The sequence below is a fragment of the Mixophyes fleayi genome, chromosome 1, assembly GCF_038048845.1.
Source record: "Mixophyes fleayi isolate aMixFle1 chromosome 1, aMixFle1.hap1, whole genome shotgun sequence".
NCBI classification, from domain to species: Eukaryota; Metazoa; Chordata; class Amphibia; order Anura; family Limnodynastidae; genus Mixophyes; species Mixophyes fleayi.
In genome coordinates, this window is record NC_134402.1 from 85,966,791 (window position 1) to 85,988,264 (window position 21,474).

Below are 21,474 nucleotides of genomic sequence, written 5' to 3' on the forward strand. Positions count from 1 at the left end.
TCCAAATGCATAATGAGGACACTTTAGTCACATACAAATTACATAAAAATTGTACCCAAGTGTTGGTAGCTGGAAATACAAATAGGCCTGAAGAGATTCTTGTAAGCTTATTCTTAATTTTGCAAGATTTAGGATCCTTGTAGGAATTATATTTCTCCCCAGTCTATAGTTATACATTTTTTAACCCATATTCCTTCAATTTACACATATTTAGCTTAATTTTTTTCCCTTTATGGCATCATACTTGCCAACTCCCCCGGAATGTCCGGGGAGACTCCCGCATTTCGGGTCAGTCTCATGGACTCCCGGGAGAGTGTGGCAATCTCCCGCATCTGCCCACTTCCTAGTGAAGTGGGCAGAATTGGGCAGAAGTAGGGCCAAAATGCCGCGATTCTCTAGGAATTGCAGCATTTGGCCCCGCCCTCTGCTGTAAAATGACGCGTTTTGCGTCATTACTTCATGGAGCGGGTCCAAAATGACGCAATTTTGGAGCCCCGCACGCCCACCTGCCCCAGGGAGGCTCCCGGACACCAACTCCAGAAAGTTGGTAAGTATGGCTTTGATGCTTAACTTTGATCAGTTTTTACTACACTACCTTTCATCCTTCCCTTTATTGTTTGTTCTTTTTCATGTTTATCTTACAGTGTTTGTTTGCAACTTATGTTTTAACAACATTTCATTGTATTTAGAAGTGTTTTTTTGAGAGTTTGTTTTATATGAAAATGTAATGAAAGCGATGGAGAGAAAACTAACGATGGGTCAAAAGCGAAGTTCTAAAAATAAAACAAATTTGCTGTTGAATGTATCAAGTACTAGTGGATGTGGTGGTTTAATGATTCCTTCTGGGTAAAAGTAGGCTATTCATCAGTCTTGGTAGTAATTGACACACTTATTCAGGTATCATCCATACACTGGATTTATTTTTAGTAAATTAATTATAGTTTGGGAGCAATGGGAAGGAAAGAAACAGGACGGTAGTAGTTGGAGGTTCGAGAAAAATGGGAATAGGGTGAAGGGAACAGGAGGAGCAGGAAAAGCAAGAGAGTAATGCTTTATCCTCAATAATGAGAGAGAAAGACCTGAGGGTAGATAGGGGAGTGAAGAAGGTTGGTGTAGGGTGCTGGATATTGCAAGAAGAAATATGTTGATGCATAGGGGCATATTCAATTGTCAGCGGAAACGCCGAAAATCTCGCGGTCCACACAACGATTACCGTTATTATGGTAATCGTGCGCGGAAAAAACGTTAATATGGTAATTTTCTTGCTGGATTTCAGCTCACAGCTCCCTGAGACGCGAGCTGAAATCCAGCTAACTATTACCGTCTTAACGGTAATAGTTTTTCCGCGGCACGGAAAAAAAACAATTGAATATGCCCCATAGCGTCAATTTTGCCTTTGATGTGAAATTAAATGAATAACCATGTAATGAATAAACGTGCTGCTTGTGTGAGCAATAGCAAAGTTTTACAAAGCAAAATAGTGTTCTGAGAGCTTTCGGGTAGAAATATTATTGGGAATTAGAGGAGATAGCATTCATCAGCATTGTTGTATATGAAAGGAGGTTTTGTAATATACATAAAGGTGTGCAAACACAAATTGTTTTAATAGTGATATTCAGTGAAAATCAAAATAATTTTCAAGGTGAATCTGCCTGAAACATGTAACATGGTAAATAGGGGACTATTGTTTAATAAAATACCTAAGAGAAAAGCTTATTAATATTTACAAATGTGATATTTGCACATTACAACTGTTAATGTCAAACCCAGTGGAGAAATTCTGTGCTGAACAGTGTATAGCATAATCCTTGTGAGATTTAATAAAAGACATTGTGAAATGGAATTTCATACATACGTTAAGGTGGGGGATGCATTTACCGCTGTCTAATTTAGCTGTAAGTACTACAGTTCTATGTCAGACTGTCAGTTGCTTCAGGCACACAGTCAAAGCAGGAAAGATACAGCTATCCACGCGGCAGTATAATGAATGTAGACAGAACAATAATGATATCAGCAGTGACCGATGAGTTAAATGAAAGTCCACTGAAAGACTGATTTTATTCAAGGTACAGAGTTCTAACATGTCTTCTGATGTTCTTAAGATATACAGATGAAAGGTATTATTCCTAATAGAACGGTGGAGAAGTCACAATATATCTTTTATTATAATGTTATCAGGAAAAGTAACCTGGTCATTGCCCAGGGTGAAAATGTAATTAAAAGTATGGGACTGTGTTTGACCCTTTGTGCTTGTTTTCTATTGTTTGTGCATGAGCATGCATGTAATATCAATAGTGTCTGTTCCTGTATATATATTTAAAGTGTGTTTGTTTATTTGCAGTAGGGTGCAGGGCAGTACGGCAGCACAGTGGCTAGCATTGCGGCATTATAGCGCTAGGACCATAGGTTCGATTTCTACTAGGGCGCTATCTGTGTGGAGCTTGTATGTTCCCCCTGTATTTATGGAGGGGTCCTCCAGATGGTTAAGTTTTATACATCAGTCTAAAAACATATTGGTAGTTTCATGTTAGCATGTGTTGATTAAACATTCTGTATAAAATGCTGGCACTGTATAAGTAGAGGTTAATAATTTAGGGCCTGATTCATTAAGGATCTTAACTTGAGAAACTTATTATTTCAGTCTCCTGGACAAAAGCATGTTACAATGCAAGGGGTGCAAATTACTATTCTGTTTTGCACATTTCTCAAAGTACCTATTTTTTCCAGTATATACATTTTATTTTGCTCTATATATGAGATGTCAGCCTCAACAAATTTTACTATTCTTTATATTTTAATTGATTTATTGAATAGCAGTATTGAAAATACAATCAAATTAGGTTGTTCAGTGATAAGAACGGAGACTGATCTACATGACTGCATCTTGCATATAGTATTTTAAACCAACTGTCTAGAAGTAAAGAGTCCCTGGAAATCATTTTAAAGAGAACTTGTCAATTTAGAGTAAATCATTCTTTTAATTGTCATAAGTGGGGGCATAGATACAAAGCACTACTCAAATCAGGACATTTGCATACAGTAAGTGCTGTTTATCTAGGCTACCTCCATTGTTGAAGGAGCTGCTTAGCAAAACTGAGTTTCCATTGCTCATATATGGTGCAAAAGGTAGTATGTTGAAAATTAGTTTACACAAAAATGACACGTTCTAGTTAAAATATTTTATGTCTGACAATCAGGCGCGGGCTGGGAGGTATCAGCCCGGGGGGCGCACAGGCGGCCGCGTCACATGACACGCGATGCGGCCGCATCATAATGACGTGGCTGCATCGCGTGCCTGTGCCTGTGCATTGACGCGCCGCATCGCGTGTCATGTGATGCAGCCGCCTGTGCATTGACGCGCCGCATCGCGTGCCGCCTGTAATATAATTTTTTTTTTTGCATCCACGGCGGGGGACGGGAGAAGGTGGCCGTCCCGGACAGCCGCTAGACTGAGCGGCCCGGGTGCCCGCTGCCTTCCTGCCCCCCGGTCCAGCTCGTCCCTGCTGACAATATAATTCAAGTTTCTCATTAGATAATTCTAAAGACAAGACAATCAGTAAGAAAACAGGCAACAACTCTTTGACATAGACTGGAGACGAATGTGCTACAGATATCACTGAGGACACCTTTTAGTATTACTCTGAGTTTATAGTGAAAGCAGTTGCAAATGCCTGCAACTGCTTTCAATGACCCTAGCTTATTGCACTCCCCTTCCACAGCCCCTCCGTTGTTTCATCTTCCTGCCTTTTTGGTTTAGTGTGTAACTTAGCACCTACTTATCTATTACCATAAATCTTACCCACGCTTGCTTACCTATTTCTTGTACACTTACAGCATTTCATTTCCTTCCCCCCCTAGTATTACCCCAATTCCAGGCCCCCTTCTTCCCAACTGGTTATCCACTCTATTAGCAATCACTATTTATGTTACTTCATTTGTGATGTCCATTTTAACTTATGTTCTCTTCTGCCTTTACATGCATGCTATGTTGTCGTATTTGGTATACATTTTTAATGACTTGCTACCATTGATATGCATATCTTTATTCTGGTCTATCTGTACTATTGTACTCTTTGGTGTTATTTGTTATTTGACTTAATGTAGACGCACCTTGTAAATGAGTCTGCTTAATGGTGTTTGCTTAGACAAAGAATTTGATTGAGTGTAGTGTACTATGGTGTACAAAACAGCCATTGTTATTCTAAATGAATTCACATTATCTTAAGTCACCTTTATTTAACTATGTTTAGAAATGCAAATAATATATGATATCAGAGGAAACCATATGGAGTGCCAAATATATTCCCTTGGTGTGACTCTAGCTATATCTGTATGTCACTCAACTCTTCTACTGAGCAGAAGTTTATCAGGGATCAATAATAACACAATAATTATGTTTACATTTTGCGCCACAGGCTAAGACCAAAAATAGTTTATTTACATCAATTAGTACCATAATAAGCCATATGCAGGGGAAGAACACTGCATGGCTGCAGTGGAGGATCCAGGGGGGGGGGGGGCGATCGGGGCGATCGCCCCCCCTAGCAGACACTTGCTGCCGACGGCTGCACAGTATATGCAGGTCTGTCCAGCCGTGACAGGCAGGGACAGTGTGCTGCCCGGCTGCTCTGATTGTGTTTAAAACACAATCAGAGCAGCCGGGCAGCACACTGTCCCTGCCTGTCACGGCTGGACGGACATGCACATACTGTGCAGCCGTCGGCAGCCTCAACTGTTAGAAAGGGGCGGGGCCTAAATTGCACCCCCCCTAAATCGCCCCGGGTACAGTAGTTTTCTAGATCTGCCCCTGCATGGCTGAGTCTCATATTAACATTTGAGTAGGGCCGATGATGTCGCTCCCACCTCCCTGGGCCTCCTCTCTCTGTTTTCAATAGAGAAGAGCGGCTTCCTCTTCTGAGCATGCACAGTCGGGCACATGTGCTCAATGCGCATGTGCTAGACCAGTGCATGCCTAGAAGAGGCCTCTACTCTGCACTTTTTGCACCCACTATACCATATGACTGGCCACAGTATAAATCACTTGTATCTATACTTCAATATCTGAATACAGTAATGGAAATAAAATATTTTTGCCAGGGAGAAACTACATTAACCATAATGTATATCTATAATAAATCAACAAATTCAGGAAAAAATATTGGAGAAAAATTCATTTGACTCATTTAAATTTGATGGACCTGAACACTTGGTGGCCAATTTTTTATTTAACAATACGAATATTGCGCCACATTGTGACAGAAATTAGGTCCGTTACCCTTATGCCTTTACATTTATGTTTTGTTTAGTAATTGCTGAAGATGCACCACTGTCTGCATAACTTGTGCTGGCAGAAAAGCATTTGAAGCTGATATAATGGTACTTTATAGTTTCTCTTGTACAGCATATAATGTATGTTTTTTACAAAACATCAGGTAAACAAGCACCTGTGTAACTGTGTGAAGAGTTTGTAAAATACTTTATTATCATAAGGCACCATCCATATCAACCATGGCACCATGGATGATAAGTGATTAGACTACGTGTACCGCTAAATCTGGTATCAAAGTACATGTTGCTGTATAGAGATGTGCAACTTAAAACATATGGAAAAAATTTGATAAATAAAAAGTATTATGCGTGTTTACCCAGGCAACAGATCTGTAGCTATATTTTTCACCTAGATTACCTAAGAAACATCAATGAAAAATAAGACAATAACATTGTTCAAGTTCTTTTTATGTATAACTTATATATAGCTATCATAATGCCTTACCTTCTGTTCTATATTTCTTATTATATGGTTTAACAAGTCCATTTAGTCCATCCCAATTGGTAAAACAAAGCACTTTTTCAGCAAGTGCTCCCAACTGTATGACAAACCCCCACATTGTTATTCTGTATCGCAAAACAGTAAAATAACAAGAGAGACAGAAATAAACAGGATGTTTGACCCTGGTGACAATCATGAAGTGCAATATTTCTATCTCCTAGGTAAAATAAGTAACATTTTATTTTTTTTAAAAAAGAAATCCATACATTTATAATTTGAGCTTTTTAGAAGCAAATAATCTACAAAAGAATACAATTTGGTTATACCTTTATCACTGATGTCACTTTTTTTTAATAGAAATGATTGGAATTGTTTCATTTTCATGTCATCCCCTTGTAACTAAGATGTCCACAAGATATAGAACAATATTACAAATTAGTACTTCAGTAAAATTTTTAATAGGTTACACATGATTGTCAACCATGTTCCATGTGATCGAAAATGGATAGCATTAAAACTTAACTTATTAAGCTGGGTACACACTACCCTGTTTTCGTCCAATAATCGGCTCAAACAGCCGACATACGACCGCTCGTTCAAAAGTCGGATCAGTGTGTGCAGTGACACGATGGTCGAAAGTCTGCCCAAATGGATGATTATCGCCTCATTTGGTTGGTCGTACCGTTTAATATTTTCGTTCCAATCTCATTTCCGCTGTGTAATGTGTATAAACTTCCGACCGATCCACAACAGTGAGTACGAAATTACAGTCATTGCTCACAACAACATGGCTGTAAAAAGTCACTATAGGGATGTCCGCTCTTCCCTTTATAGTCCTAAACAAGGCTAGTATGTATGCAGTCCATGGACCGAGCGTTCGGAACATCGATCGCATGTAAAATCGCTCGGCATAAAAAGTTGGTCGAAATTTCTGTAGTGTGTACCCAGCTTTAGACTACCTAGAAATGGCATTGTCTCCAACTGTGTTAGGCTAACTTTCGTCTACATGCAGCAGCTTGCTAAACACAGGTCGTATTTTATGTAGAATTGGACTAATTGTCCTCTATGGAGACATACCCACAGAATTTGGTAACAAGCTAAACGCAAGAAAATATTGAACATTTTACTTTCTTCAAGACAATGCTTGTTGACTGCGCACCATTCAGCAAGCTACCATTGCACAGATTAAAGTTAGCATACCAGAGAGGGAGAGAAATGTGTCTGTTAGCAGCCTCGAGGAAAAGCTAATTATGCAGGGTTTTACTGAACAGCAGACTCTCACTGCAGCTTGAATTTTCATTAAATTAATCTTTCAACTCTTTGCCAGCTACTAATGTGTGCACTGCTACAACTCTGCACATTCACAAATACTATCCATTAAGTGTATATTATGGTTTATCGAATAAGTATATATGTCCTTGTTCTTCTGCTGGCTGGCATGGTAACACATTATTTTAAAGAAGAGCACTCGTGACTTCTCCTTCTTTGTGCATTAGAGCTCTACATTGGAGTAAGTTTGCAAATCTAAAGCAGAAATAAATCAGGATACATTTTCAAGGGCCTCCTCCAACACTCCAATGCCTTACTGGAAGGTTAGTTAATTATCCCAAGTGTGTGTGTGTTTGTGGGGCAGCAAATATAGACTGTAAGCTTCACTGGGCAGGGACTGATGTGAATGATTAAATACTCTCTTTAAAGATCTGCAAAACATGTAAGCGCTATATAAATAACTTAATATTAATAATCCAATGTAAACAACACTTTCATTGTTGAATGAGTTGGTTAGGAATCCTAGTCTAACTGGTATCCTGATTTTCGCAAGACAGTCCTGATTTTTGTAGTGTCAAACTTTTAACTTGGAAAACATATTTTCCTACCATTCAAGCTCCATTAACAAAATGAATTGGTAAATCCGTCATATACTGTAACTCTTTTATTATCATCATCATCATCATCATTTATTTGTATAGCTCCAACATATTCTGTAGCGCTTTACAATTGGGGACAAACATAGTAAACTAATAAACAAACCGGGTAAAACAGACAAAGAGGTGAGAAGGCCCTGCTCGCAAGCTTACAATCTATGGGACAATGGGAGTTTGACACATGAGGGTAAGGCTACATTTTGCATTTCGGTCCAACCAGACTGCAAAGGTAAAAGTTATTTGTAAGCTAAATGATCCCGTCACACAACATTGTTGGTCAGGGGGTAGTTATCTTGTGTCAAATTGTGTAATGGGTGGTAATAGGGTAATACTTTTACAGGATTTGTACCAGCAGTGTCCCAATTTTATTTCTTAAATCGTGGTGGAAAGAGCTGATGCAAACTGGAACCAATATATAGAAATTGAGGTCCATTAATCTTCAGTGATGAGGCAACAAATAAGTATCATCATTACTGCATCTCATACCACATCCTTTTTACAAAGTATAAGAACTGAGACAAATCTTGACAAATTTTAAATAGAGCTAAAAATAATGCTTACAAAAGGCTGAATAACAAAAAAGGTACAAAAGTGTTTTTCTTTCAATGGTCAATTGATTTTTTAGAAGAACAAAAATCATGTAAATAATGAAAACTATAACAAATTTTTACATCAAACCGAAAATAAAAAATATTGTGTATTAATGCATGCTGTTTGTGTTCAACCCACGTCTGCAATGTCTGTGTTATTTTACCTGAATAATATTATTCCTTAGGTCTTCAAATGTTGTAAATGAACTGTACGCAGCAATGGTTTGAGAAAACAGAAACAGCGTTATGATAGGTGACTGTTTTAATGTGCACTTATCACACCGCACATTAATGCTTCCATCAGTGAGTACAATATCTGAAGATATGGGTGCGGTCACACAACACTGCTCTCAACAGCAATTTCAAGATGATGCTGTTTTTCCCTCTCTCATTTAAGCCCCATTATTACAATTTTTTCTTAACAAAAGGCGAAAGGCCATGATAATAAAGTGGAAAGAAGTGGGTCAGGGGATTTTTTTAATAAGCTCTGATGCACTGTAGGAAAGGGAAAAAAACAAGATAAACTCTTTACGAGATCTATCTAATCTCCTTATCTAATATTCCAGATCTGCCGCCGGATTCTCCAGACAAGCAGCATTAGAGATGCATGCAGCTGTTTCCATTAACTATATTTCTTCTTTTTATATTATATTTCACCAGGTGCTTCTCACTGTCCAATATAAAATGTCACCTAAAAGAAAAAAAAAGAAAAGAAAAAAAACTACTTCAAGTGCTGTTAAAGCTGAAATATTCCTGGCACTGCTCCCAATCCTATCCCCTGTTGTCTAACAAGACAGTTAAACCATTGAGGATAACTGCATATGTATGAGGCTATTTGTTACTGTGGTGAAGGAAATTGTGCACTGACAAGATGATAATTCCCAACAGAGGCCCAATTTCGCCCATGTTGATTTCCTGGTTTACACATTTATCTTCATTTTGTGCACAAAATGTTTTTTTTCCCCGTCATATCCTATAGTGCTATGATGTGTATGAGCTATTAAATATAAGTGACTAATAAGCATAAGGCTTAAACTCCTTGTAATGAATGACATTTTATTGTTCTCTCATTACTATATTGACAATACATCTTTTAGAAATGTGTTCATATTGTTATGGCTTTACTAAAAAAAAATTGCGGTAATTAAAGCAATTTTAATAGATTTGTGGTTAAGGATTGCACTGTTTGCTTCTGTAATTCACTAAGGCACTAAATCAAAAGCATTTTTAAGAAGATTGGTCTTTTCTGTTTTATGGCTTTTATGTCTCCACTGAAAAAGTATGATATGTAAATATGTTTATTGAGGATTAGAAGATACAAATACACATAGCATAGAAATTCTTTTTAGTGGTCCTTTCTAGGGAGTTGTATCATTTAGAGCAATATTTCAAATCCTTTACTAAAAAAATTACTTTGACTACTTGTTTAAGCTATGCGTGTGCTGCAATATGGATATGTATGTACTGCAATGTGGATATGAATGTGCTGCAATGTGGATATGAATGTGCTGCAATGGGGATATTAAAGTAATTCTATCATTTTCAAATAAGCATTGCATAGGCGATTGTATTGTGTTTCCAACGCCCAAAGTGATTTATTTTAGCAGATGTAAATAGTTAACAATTCAATAAATTATTATATTTAAGATATAGTACAGTACAGCCAATACCAAAAGATACATACATACCGCTGCGCTTTGCATGCGCTGCGCTTCCACGGGTCCCAGTGAACAGTATATCTGTTTAGAATACTGTGGTCAGAGTAGACTGCCGACTGGGAGCGCAGCTATGGATATATATACAGTCAGTGTTACAGAGAGAACAATGTAGATGATGTGGCTTGCTTCTATAGGTCCAGACTTAGGGTGGGTCCAGGGTAAACAGGTCATAGGCTAAAGAAACTAAAAAAAACTAGTTCAAACTAAAGAATTCAAAGGTGGGGGACATCTCTCCAGGGTATGTGCTCTTTTCTTCCCACCTGACTCTCCAGTTACAATTAGTCCATTATCATTTTATGGTCAGTATCATATTAAAGGTTTATTCCCTAACATCAATAACTAGAGTATGCAATGTGCGATCTCTTCGCCGAATGCACCGGACAGCTGCTGATGTAAAAGGGATCAATATGATATCAGACATGACACATTTCCTTTAACCTGAACCTTAAATAACACTGAGGTGTACATATATTCATAGCATACAAACTAATATTAAAATAAATACTATCTGCTCATAAATTACTGTGTAACGGAACCAATATGAATATGAATTATATAAATAACTAAATGTTGTAATGCGAGTGTGTATGTGCGTATTTTACCTTGCGATCGCCGTATGCCACGTGTAGCGTGGCATACTGTGTGCAATCAGCCAATAAAACAATATCAACCAATATACTTTCGTTCATCCAATTATACGACTTCGACATGGATATGAATGTGCTGCAATGCGGATATGAATGTGCTGCAATGCGGATATGAATCTGTTGCAATGTGGATATGAATGTGCTGCAATGTGGATATTAATGTGCTGCAATAAGGATATGCATGTACTGAAATGCGTATATGCAGGTGCTGCAATGCGGCTATGAATGTGCTGCAATGCGGATATGAATGTGCTGCAATGCGGATATGAATGTGCTGCTATGTGGATATGGATGCACTGAAATGTGCATATGTATGTGCTGCAATGCGGATATGCACGTGCTTCAATGCGGATATGAATCTGTTGCAATTCGGATATGCATGTGCTGCAATGCAGATATGAATGTGCTGCAAAGTGGATATGAATGTGCTGCACTGTGGATATGCAGGTGCTGCAATGCGGATATGAATGTGCTGCAATGGGGATATGAATGTGCTGCAATGGGGATATGAATGTGCTGCAATGCGGATATGAATGTGCTGCAATGGGGATATGAATGTGCTGCAATGTGGATATGAATGCGCTGCAATGTGCATATGAATCTGTTGCAATGCGGATATGAATGTGCTGCAATGCAGATATGAATGTGCTGCAAAGTGGATATGAATGTGCTGCAGTGTGGATATGCATGTGCTGCAATGCAGATATGAATGTGCTGCAAAGTGGATATGAATGTGCTGCAGTGTGGATATGCAGCTGCTGCAATGGGGATATGAATGTGCTGCAATGGGGATATGAATGTGCTGCTATGTGGATATGCATGCGCTGCAATGTGCATATGAATGTGCGGCAATAAGGATATGCATGTGCTGCAATGCGTATATGCAGGTGCTGCAATGCGGCTATGAATGTGCTGCAATGCGGATATGAATGTGCTGCAATGCGGATATGAATGTGCTGCTATGTGGATATGCATGCGCTGCAATGTGCATATGAATGTGCTGCAATGCGCATATGCACGTGCTTCAATGCGGATATGAATCTGTTGCAATGCGGATATGCATGTGCTGCAATGCAGATATGAATGTGCTGCAAAGTGGATATGAATGTGCTGCACTGTGGATATGCAGGTGCTGCAATGCGGATATGAATGTGCTGCAATGGGGATATGAATGTGCTGCAATGGGGATATGAATGTGCTGCAATGCGGATATGAATGTGCTGCAATGTGCATATGAATCTGTTGCAATGCGGATATGAATGTGCTGCAATGCGGATATGCACGTGCTTCAATGCGGATATGAATCTGTAGCAATGCGGATATGCATGTGCTGCAATGCAGATATGAATGTGCTGCAAAGTGGATATGAATGTGCTGCAGTGTGGATATGCAGCTGCTGCAATGGGGATATGAATGTGCTGCAATGTGGATATGAATGTGCTGCAATGGGGATATGAATGTGCTGCAATGCAGATATGAATGTGCTGCAATGCGGATATGAATCTGTTGCAATGCAGATATGAATGTGCTGCAAAGTGGATATGAATGTCCTGCAATGTGGATATGCAGGTGCTGCAATGCGGATATGAATGTGCTGCAATGGGGATATGAATGTGCTGCAATGGGGATATGAATGTGCTGCAATGCAGATATAAATGTGCTGCAATGTGGATATGAATGTGCTGCAATGCGGGTATGAATGTGCTGCAATGTGGATATGAATGTGCTGCAATGGGGATATGAATGTGCTGCAATGTGGATATGAATGTGCTGCAATGCGGGTATGAATGGGCTGCAATGTGGATATGAATGTACTGCAATGGGGATATGAATGTGCTGCAATGTGGATATGAATGTGCTGCAATGCGGGTATGAATGTGCTGCAATGTTAATATGCAGGTGCTGCAATGCGGATATGCTTTTTTTGATATTCTTGCAACGGATTGAGAAACTGATGTAGAAACTCTTTCCTGAACCAATCAAACATTTGTAGCACAATAGGAGCAAAGAGCAATGGAAGGAATTACATTTGGACTGGAGATGTCTGTACAGTACTACTAATATCATCATCATCATAAACATTTATTTATATAGCGCCAGAAAATTCTGTAGCGTTTTACAATTGGTAAGAAACAGAGTAATTAATCAACACTGGGTAATACGGACAGACAATCTGTATTTGTATATTGTCCGTCGGAAAGGATTGTTTTGATTTGAAAAGTTACAGTAACATGAGAACAATGAGTAAATTGTTCATGTTGGGTAGAAGTAAAGGTTTCATCATCATCATCATCATTTATTTATATAGCGCCACTAATTCCGCAGCGCTGTACAGAACTCACTCACATCAGTCCCTCCCCCATTGGGGCTTACAGTCTAAATTCCCTAACATGCACACACACACACACACACACACACACATCGACTAGGGTCAATTTTGTTAGCAGACAATTAACCTACCAGTATGTTTTTTTTGGTGTGGGAGGAAACCGGAGCACCCGGAGGAAACCCACGAAAACACGGGGAGAACATACAAACTCTTCACAGATAAGGCCATGGTCGGGAATTGAACTCATGACCCCAGTGCTGTAAGGCATAAGTGCTAAACACCACGCTATCGTGTGAGGATTAAAGTACAGAGAGCTGATATCAAAGAAAATCCTTTGGTAGCAGACAGAATAGCAGCTTGTGACACATAATTTACCGAGAACTGGATAATAAGTCCACAGGAAAAGAGATCAATAAAGTTATCAAATTAGTTTTGTATTTTATCATATTTTAACATGTTTTAGAAGTCCTGATCTGCCTCTTGAATGGCTGTAAATAGTCTTTGTTTGAGATTTGCTATAAATTTGCATGGATCAGTTGTGTTTAAATACCAACAACATATGCGCATAGTCACCTTTCTATGTTTCAATATGTCAAACTCAGTGTCCGTGTCATTAGTGGCTACCCCAATAACTCTTGGGGCCAGTTAATGACTGAGGTTTAGAGGTGGCTTAAGTTGTGTGGTAACTACACTATGTGTATTTGTAAATCTAGCTAACTGTAATCAAAAACTAGGCATTACCTAAGGTGAGATAATAACACTATTAATATTTATATATATATATAGCTACACAGTTTTGAATCCAAAATTGTTTATTATTATTATTATTATTAATATTTATTTATAAGGCACCACAAGGCATCCGCAGCGCCGTACAGAGACAAACAAAATCACAATACAATGGGAGACAGCACAGTACAGTAAACACAGCAACTCAGTACGCTCAATGCACAGCTAGAGAGGGCGGGGAAGGGGGAGGAGGGCGCGAAAGACAGGGAGACCCCCAGGGGGGAGGAGGGAGCGAGAGTGGACGTGGGGTGGAGGACCCTCGAGGAGGAGGGCTAAGTAGCTGGAGAGCAGAGTTAGAAGTGGTGGAAACAGGAGGAGAGATGGCCCTGCTCAGAGGAGCGTACAATCTAAGGGGAGGGGTGGACAGACAGAGAGATGCAGGGGAGAGAGTGAGAGTAGGGGGACAGAGGCAGAAGATAAGGTAGGAAGTTAAGTGGGAGACAGAAAGGCTTTAAGAAAAAGGTGGGTTTTTAGGGCCCGTTTGAAGCTGGACAGATTAGGGGAAGTTCTGATGGAGGGAGGGAGCTTGTTCCAGTGGAGGGGGGCAGCGCGGGCGAAGTCTTGGATACGCACGTGGGAGGAGGTTATAAGGGGGGAAGAGAGGCGACGGTCAGAGGCAGAACGGAGAGGGCGGGATGGAGCATGAATAGAGAGGAGGGTGGAGATGTAGGGCGCAGTGGAGTTGGCGAGGGCCTTGTAGGTGAGTGTGAGGAGCTTAAAGAGGATTCTGAAGGGGAATGGGAGCCAGTGAAGGGCTAGGTAGAGGGGGGAGACAAAAGAGGAGCGGCGAGAGAGGAAAATAAGCCTAGCAGCAGCGTTAAGGACGGATCGAAGGGGATCGAGATGAGAGTGGGGGAGGCCAGTGAGAAGGAGGTTGCAGTAGTCCAGGCGGGAGATGATCAGAGAGTGGATATGGCATTTGGTGGCATCTTGGGAGAGGAAGGGCCGGATGCGAGCGATGTTGCGCAGCTGGAAGCGGCAGGATTTAGCAAGAGAGAGGATGTGGGGGCCAAAGGAGAGAGAGGAGTCGAGGATGACACCAAGGCAGCGAAGTTGGGGGACAGGGGAGATAGAGGTGTTGTCGACAGTGATGGAGAGGTCAGAAGGGGATGGGGTATGAGAGGGAGGAAAAACTATGAGCTCAGTTTTGGCAAGGTTAAGTTTGAGGAATCGAGAGGACATCCAGGAGGAGATGGCAGAGAGGCAGGCGGACACCCTAGAGAGGAGGGAGGGAGAGAGATCAGGAGAGGAGAGGTATAGTTGGGTGTCGTCAGCGTAAAGGTGGTAGCTGAAGCCGAAGGAGCTGATGAGTTCACCCAGGGAGGAGGTGTATAGAGAGAAGAGTAAGGGTCCCAGAACAGAGCCCTGAGGGACCCCGACTGGAAGGGTGGATGGGGGGGAGAGAGACCCAGAGGTGGTGACAGAGAAGGAACGTTGAGTAAGGTAAGAGGTGAACCAGGACAGGACTGGGCCGGAGAGGCCGAAAGACTGGAGGGTGTAAAGGAGGAGGGGGTGGTCAACGGTGTCAAAGGCTGCAGAGAGGTCAAGGAGGATGAGAAGGGAGAAGTGGCCCCTGGCTTTTGCAGAAAGGAGGTCATTGGTGACTTTAGCCAGGGCAGTTTCAGTGGAGTGGAGGGGGCGGAAACCAGACTGGAGAGGATCAAGGAGGGAGTATTCAGAAAGGTAGGAGGTGAGATGGCTGCAGACGAGCCTCTCGAGAATTTTGGAGGCAAAAGGGAGAAGAGATATGGGGCGATAGTTCGAGAGAGAAGTGGGGTCGAGATTAGGTTTCTTAAGAATGGGGGATACGAGAGCATGTTTGAAGGAGGGGAAGATGCCAGTGGAGAGGGAGAGATTAAAGAGGTGAGCGAGGTGGGAGCAGGTGGTGGGGGAAAGTGAGATGTTTATGTATACTCATTTATATACTCATTTATATTGTAATACCATGTGGCTTGGCAATACTGAAATTGTATGTTGTATGTGTGTGTGTGTGTATGTATTAGTTGTTTTTACTGCTTTTGTTTATTGTAAGTATGTATTTATTCTCCTTTTTATTTACTTTTTGTTTTTGACAATACTACATTTGCACCACAATTAGACTAAGGGAGAATTAAATTGGTCCACTTAGAGTAAGGTATCCATAATGTGTTCTGGCAGAAAAGCCATTTCAAATTGGTAAATTTCACCTCACTGCCTCTGTTAAGCAGCATATCAAGGCTACATTGCTGTTTTTCAACATTTTGTTATCTTCGAATGAACACTAACAGATTAAACCTCAATGAGGAAGTTGAATACATGAAACACTATAGATGAAAGCTCATCACAATATCTGTCTTACTAAATCTGTGATGATGCTCTATATAGTGATGAAAAAAATGAATCCCTAGAGAAAAAACATTAATTTTAGGTAAAGGTGTTACAATGTGTATGGTCAAGCAGCAGGCAGCTGATGTACAGCTAGACAGTAGCATAATGTCATATTTTATATTTTATAATCATTAGTTTCTGATCACCCTTTCCCTTTGACTGAATGGGATAAATCTTAAATGTGAAGGTTTTCTAGTGTATAACAAACTCTCAAATGCTTACAGTACTGTACTGTACTATGAGTTATAGAAATAAAACAGATAGAAATAAACCAGGATGTTTAAATATGGCTTAGTTGTTGTTATTATTATTATTATTATTATTATTATTATTATTATTATTATTATAGTATATTACTTAGATTTGTTTTAATACATTTTAACGTACAGATGAAAATAATCTATAAAATATGTGATTTCAACAGATGCCAATATATATGTAACCAGGCTGGCTTATACTAAGCAGCCAAGACCTGAGATTGCTATGGAAATACAGGGTAAAGCAGTGGTCAACCATACCAGAGAGTCTGAGGAGAACAGAGAAAGTCAGGAAGGAAAAAGCTGACAGGAAGAGGTGCTGGGTGTGTGAAGTGTGTCACAGCAACAGGAGAAGGAGTGAAGTGTATAGAGGAACAGAGGGATACCCAAGCTATACAAAGAGAAGCTGGGTGTAGATTTGCACAGAGAGGTCTTGTAGCTGGATCATTGCAGAAAATCCACTATCAAGTCGCCTAAGCAGCCTGAGGGATATTACACAGCAAAGCGAGCCTATGTGTGGAGAGGGAGACTCCTGCTATTAGTGAATTGCATGTGAGCAGAGAGGGACAGCTAGCAAGATCAGGCTTGCAGTTAGTCCACGACCCAACAGTGGCTAAGACCCTCATCTTCAAAGGAGAGAAATAAGTAACAAAAACACACCAAACACTGTGACATTATTAGTGCTCACATATATCAGAGACTGTGTTACCCGTCAGAGATATAAAAGTTGCCAATGCTTCAACGTTAATTAACCTTATAAACTATTTAATATTGGCAGGATTGTAATTATTGTTGATTTATATTTTCACACTGTGTGTGGGTGCGATGTGGGAGAGTTTGTGGCGCCAGTGAATGTATGTGTGGCAGACATCTTGTTGTTTATTTATTACTTTACTGTTGCCTTTGATTAATATCTTACCCGCTGTCCCATTTATCCTGTTTATAATTTCCCCATATTTAAATCCGCCTCTCCCATTTATTTTCCCCAAAATAAACACTCAGTTGATTGTTTGCAAACACAGTGTGCGGTACATAGTATTTAGAGGGTTAGTGTAGATTTTGTGTAGTTAGTGTTTGATTCCAGGTTAGGAACTACATTTCAACCTCCCCATTAATTGCCAGTATCCCAGTAATGTGTTAGTTCTGTGTGTCTAATGCCCATTTAGGTATTTTGTGTGATTTTTAGATTTGTTCACTTTTGCAAGTTGTCTGAGCATATGTCCCCACTGTGACTGTCTGGTTACCAATACCTCCTTCCTCTGTTCCCACATAATTGGCTAAGTAAGAATTTTCTTGCCTCTAGGTACAGAGCTGAGCTGATGTAGGGTCAATCTCAAATTGTTGCAAATAATTTCTTCCCTTTTCCTCATTAGCAACAAAGTGCTAGTCTGACACCCCTTGGTAGCATAACTAGAGTATATTTAATATTTCTCTGGCTGCAAGATGAACCCTTCTCCTGCCCTCTGCCCTGATCTATCACACCGTGGCTCAGTAAATCTTTTTTGTGTCGCTGTGTATTTCCACAGAGTGCTAACTCTGAACGTGATAAAGTGATAACGAGAGTATACACTTCATGTATTTAGTCAAAGTGAAGAGGAAAAAGAGAAGACACTCAATGGTCCTTCAGATATCCTGCTCCTTAAGTGACTTCAGGTGAAATTTATCTTGAACAATTCTGAAGAATTTGTTTTTATTTAACATTCCCCATGTTTGCCCAGATAATTTCAACATTATCCACTTTTTCCATATTGAGTAAAATGTGATAAAAGTAGAACTAGATAGCAGTAAAAAAAAAAAAATAAAGCCTCAAACAGTGATCCACACCAATGGGATTAAAAAATATTGCTTACATATGCAAGTCCAGTTATTTTATCATCAATAGCCAGACAGAAATGCTAAACCATGTTAATTAATTTTATACATTTTATTTGCATATTAATTAAAAACGAAACCTTAAACATTTAGAACATAAAACAAATAATAATAATGAAAACTTTCATATTTTTGCAACACAAAAGTTTCAAAATTACAACGTAAAGTTTATTATACAACATTATTAATTAAACTAGAGATTAACACAGCACAATATAATTGCAAATCTCAGCACATACAATTATGTTATGAGTTGTGGGAATAATTATTCTATGTGGGTATAGTGTGTGCATTATGAAAAGAAAACACACTGAGAAATGTATTAACATCTATCTTCAGCATCTCGGCTATCTGAACAACCATCACCCACCAAGTGGGCAAACCTGTTGAGACTGCAAATCTTCAAAATTAAAGTAGTTGAGAATTAAGTACACTCAGCACTTCTGTGGAATACAATAAAGATTGTTTAAGTATTATTTAAAGGAAAAATACCCTTTTTAAAATGCTTATTATTTTACAGTATATCTTCTTAAAAAAAGCAGTTAAACAATAATGGGTAACATTTAATTTCATCTAGTAAATATGGTTTCTCTGCATAATCAATTGAAACATATGTTCTAAGTGCTGAACAAAAACAAAACCTTTTTCTTTAGATATCAATTTAGTGATTATAATTGTTTTCAGTGGTTTGGAAGCCATGCTAGACATTTCCAGTATCTAATATTCTGTAAAGATATTTTTTAAGAGGTAATATTGATTATAGTATAGGCCAGTGTTCCCTCTAAGATGAGCAATCTGGAAAGGAAAGAGTTAAAAGGTCACTCTAATGAGGGCTCCACCCGAAAGGTTTGCATTCACAATCTGCAGGATGTTTCCTAGTAACATACAGGTTTAATTCTATAATTTCCAGATTGCTCAGCTTAGAGGGAACACTGGTATAGGCTTCGTGGCAAATGCAAGCTTTTGTCATGTAGATTACAACTTTAACTTTTACCAAAGTATTCATATTCTACTGTATCCATTTACAGTGGTGAAGCAAGGTGCTTGGAGATCGCGCCTGCTTAGGGAATCCCTCATCCCTCTTGGTACAAAAGTATGCGGCCCCCAAGAAGCATCAGCGCGCTGCCAAAGGGGCATTGTCAGTGTGCAAGGGGTGTGTCTGGAGGTATAGTAACGGTAGGTCTTTCTCCAACCACCTCCACTTGGGTGAAAACTAGTTAGTGAAGTATATATTGTCGAAGTCAAAGGGGGGTATTCAATTGTTAGTGTTAACGCTAACAAACGAGCGCTCAAAAAATCTTACCGTTAATACGGTAATTACTCGCGGAATTTCAGCTCGCTGCTCCCTGAGCGACGAGCTGAAATTCCGCGAGTAAACTACCGTATTAACGGTTTTCGCGCGCAATATTACCGTATAAATGGTAATATTTTTTGAGCGCTCGTTTTTCAGCGTTAACGCTGACAATTGAATACGCCCCAAATAATTAATATTGTTTTACTATGCAATTGCGATCAGTACGCCACGTGTTATGATGCAATCGCATGATAAATAATGTACACCCATATACACTTCCACATTCACTTGTAAATAGTTCACCTTAAAATAGTTCCAACACAGTCGTTTATAATAAAGTGTAATAGAGTTTATAGTTAAATATAGTAATTTTAGAAGCACTTTATTGAGATCTAAGGTTCAGATTACAGGAAACACATGTTGTTTGGTATCATTCTAATCCCCTATTTATCCGCAGACGTTTGGTTCTATCGTGGTTCTATCGGCTAAAATGTCACTCCTTGCATATGCAAGTTATGGACTATAGGGAATAAATGATCAGAATGGTATTGTGTGTGTAATGTAAATAGACCAGTTTGAACTAACATTTTGGTGAGATTAGTATGCATCTGTTGGAGAGCTGACCCGCACCCTTGGAGGACATCGTTTGAACTGACCTATGAACTACACTATACTGGACTGTCTTGGAGCCTGAACCTATGGAAACATGCAAAATCATCTGTATTATACTCAAAGTATCTTCAACTGTATATAAGCAGGGGCTCTGGGACCAACAGACAGTCATCTTGTCTACAAATTTCAGAATTGAATGACTGTATGCTGAATTCAGAGCGCCTACATATGTATCGGCTGTACTTATTTTATTGAATTGTATCCTGCTACTTTTTGCTATTAAATCTGATTGTGCGTTGGAACCACACAAATCGCAGCGGACATTGATTATTGGTAAGCAATAAAATAACTTTAATAATATTTATACAGTTGTCAAAGGCGGGTGTATATGTTGGTATGACATACTCGATGAGTTCAATATATATATATATATATATATATATATATATTTTTTTTTTTTTTTTTTTTTGTTTAACTGTTTGGCCATGCTCGTTACATATATATGTATATTGCTGTAACGCACTTTCCCGCATATCCCTACCAGTCTCCCCTGTAATTCCATTCCCCCACCTTCCCTCTAATTCATCAGTCTCTGCACCATCTCTATTCATAATCCCATTTTCCCGGTGTTCTTCATCTCCCTTTGTACCCCTCATATCCATGTTATTTATAACCTCCTTTCATTATCTCTTTTCTTAACTCCCCTTTACCACTGTTATTCATCACCCAACCTTATTAATCCTGGCCCCCTGACATTCATCACCCACCACCCCTCTTCATCCCCTGGTGCTTCTCTTACAATGCATTAGAGGAGTTGGAGTCTTGCATCTGATCATATGATGTTGGAGCTTCCAGTCACTGATTGGCTATGAACGATGTGATGCAGGGTCTCCTCCTATACCCGTCACTTAGTACTGTGTAAGCTAAGAGAAGTGGCGGGGCAGCAGGATAGCTCTTGGTAGTGTGCAGTCTGCTTTTATGGGAGTGTCGAGGACCGCTGTAGCTAGTGTGAGAACCGCTGTCCAGAACGAGCGTATTCTGGGACAGTCCCACCAAATATGCATAAAGGTGCCAACATGGCCACAATTTCTCCAACATGTGGGGTTCGTTTGTGGATATATAACATGGAGCCTAGCAGGTACATAGTACCATCTATGGAGCAGTTTATGGGCATTTTCTTTGATACGGACATTTATGGAACAACGCGCTGTCCACTCATAAACATCCGACCACTCTTCTGGATCTAGGGACGTTCCCAGGTCCGCTTCCCACTGTGTTTGGAATCGGTCCTTGATCTCTGTGGA

General features: G+C 39.7%; 1 protein-coding gene across 1 annotated transcript in view; it reads right to left on the reverse strand.

Moving 5' to 3' along the window:
* Positions 1-21,474, reverse strand: part of GALNTL6 (polypeptide N-acetylgalactosaminyltransferase like 6) — a 1,017,111-nt gene that overhangs the window by 520,218 nt on the left and 475,419 nt on the right. The window lies entirely within an intron of this gene.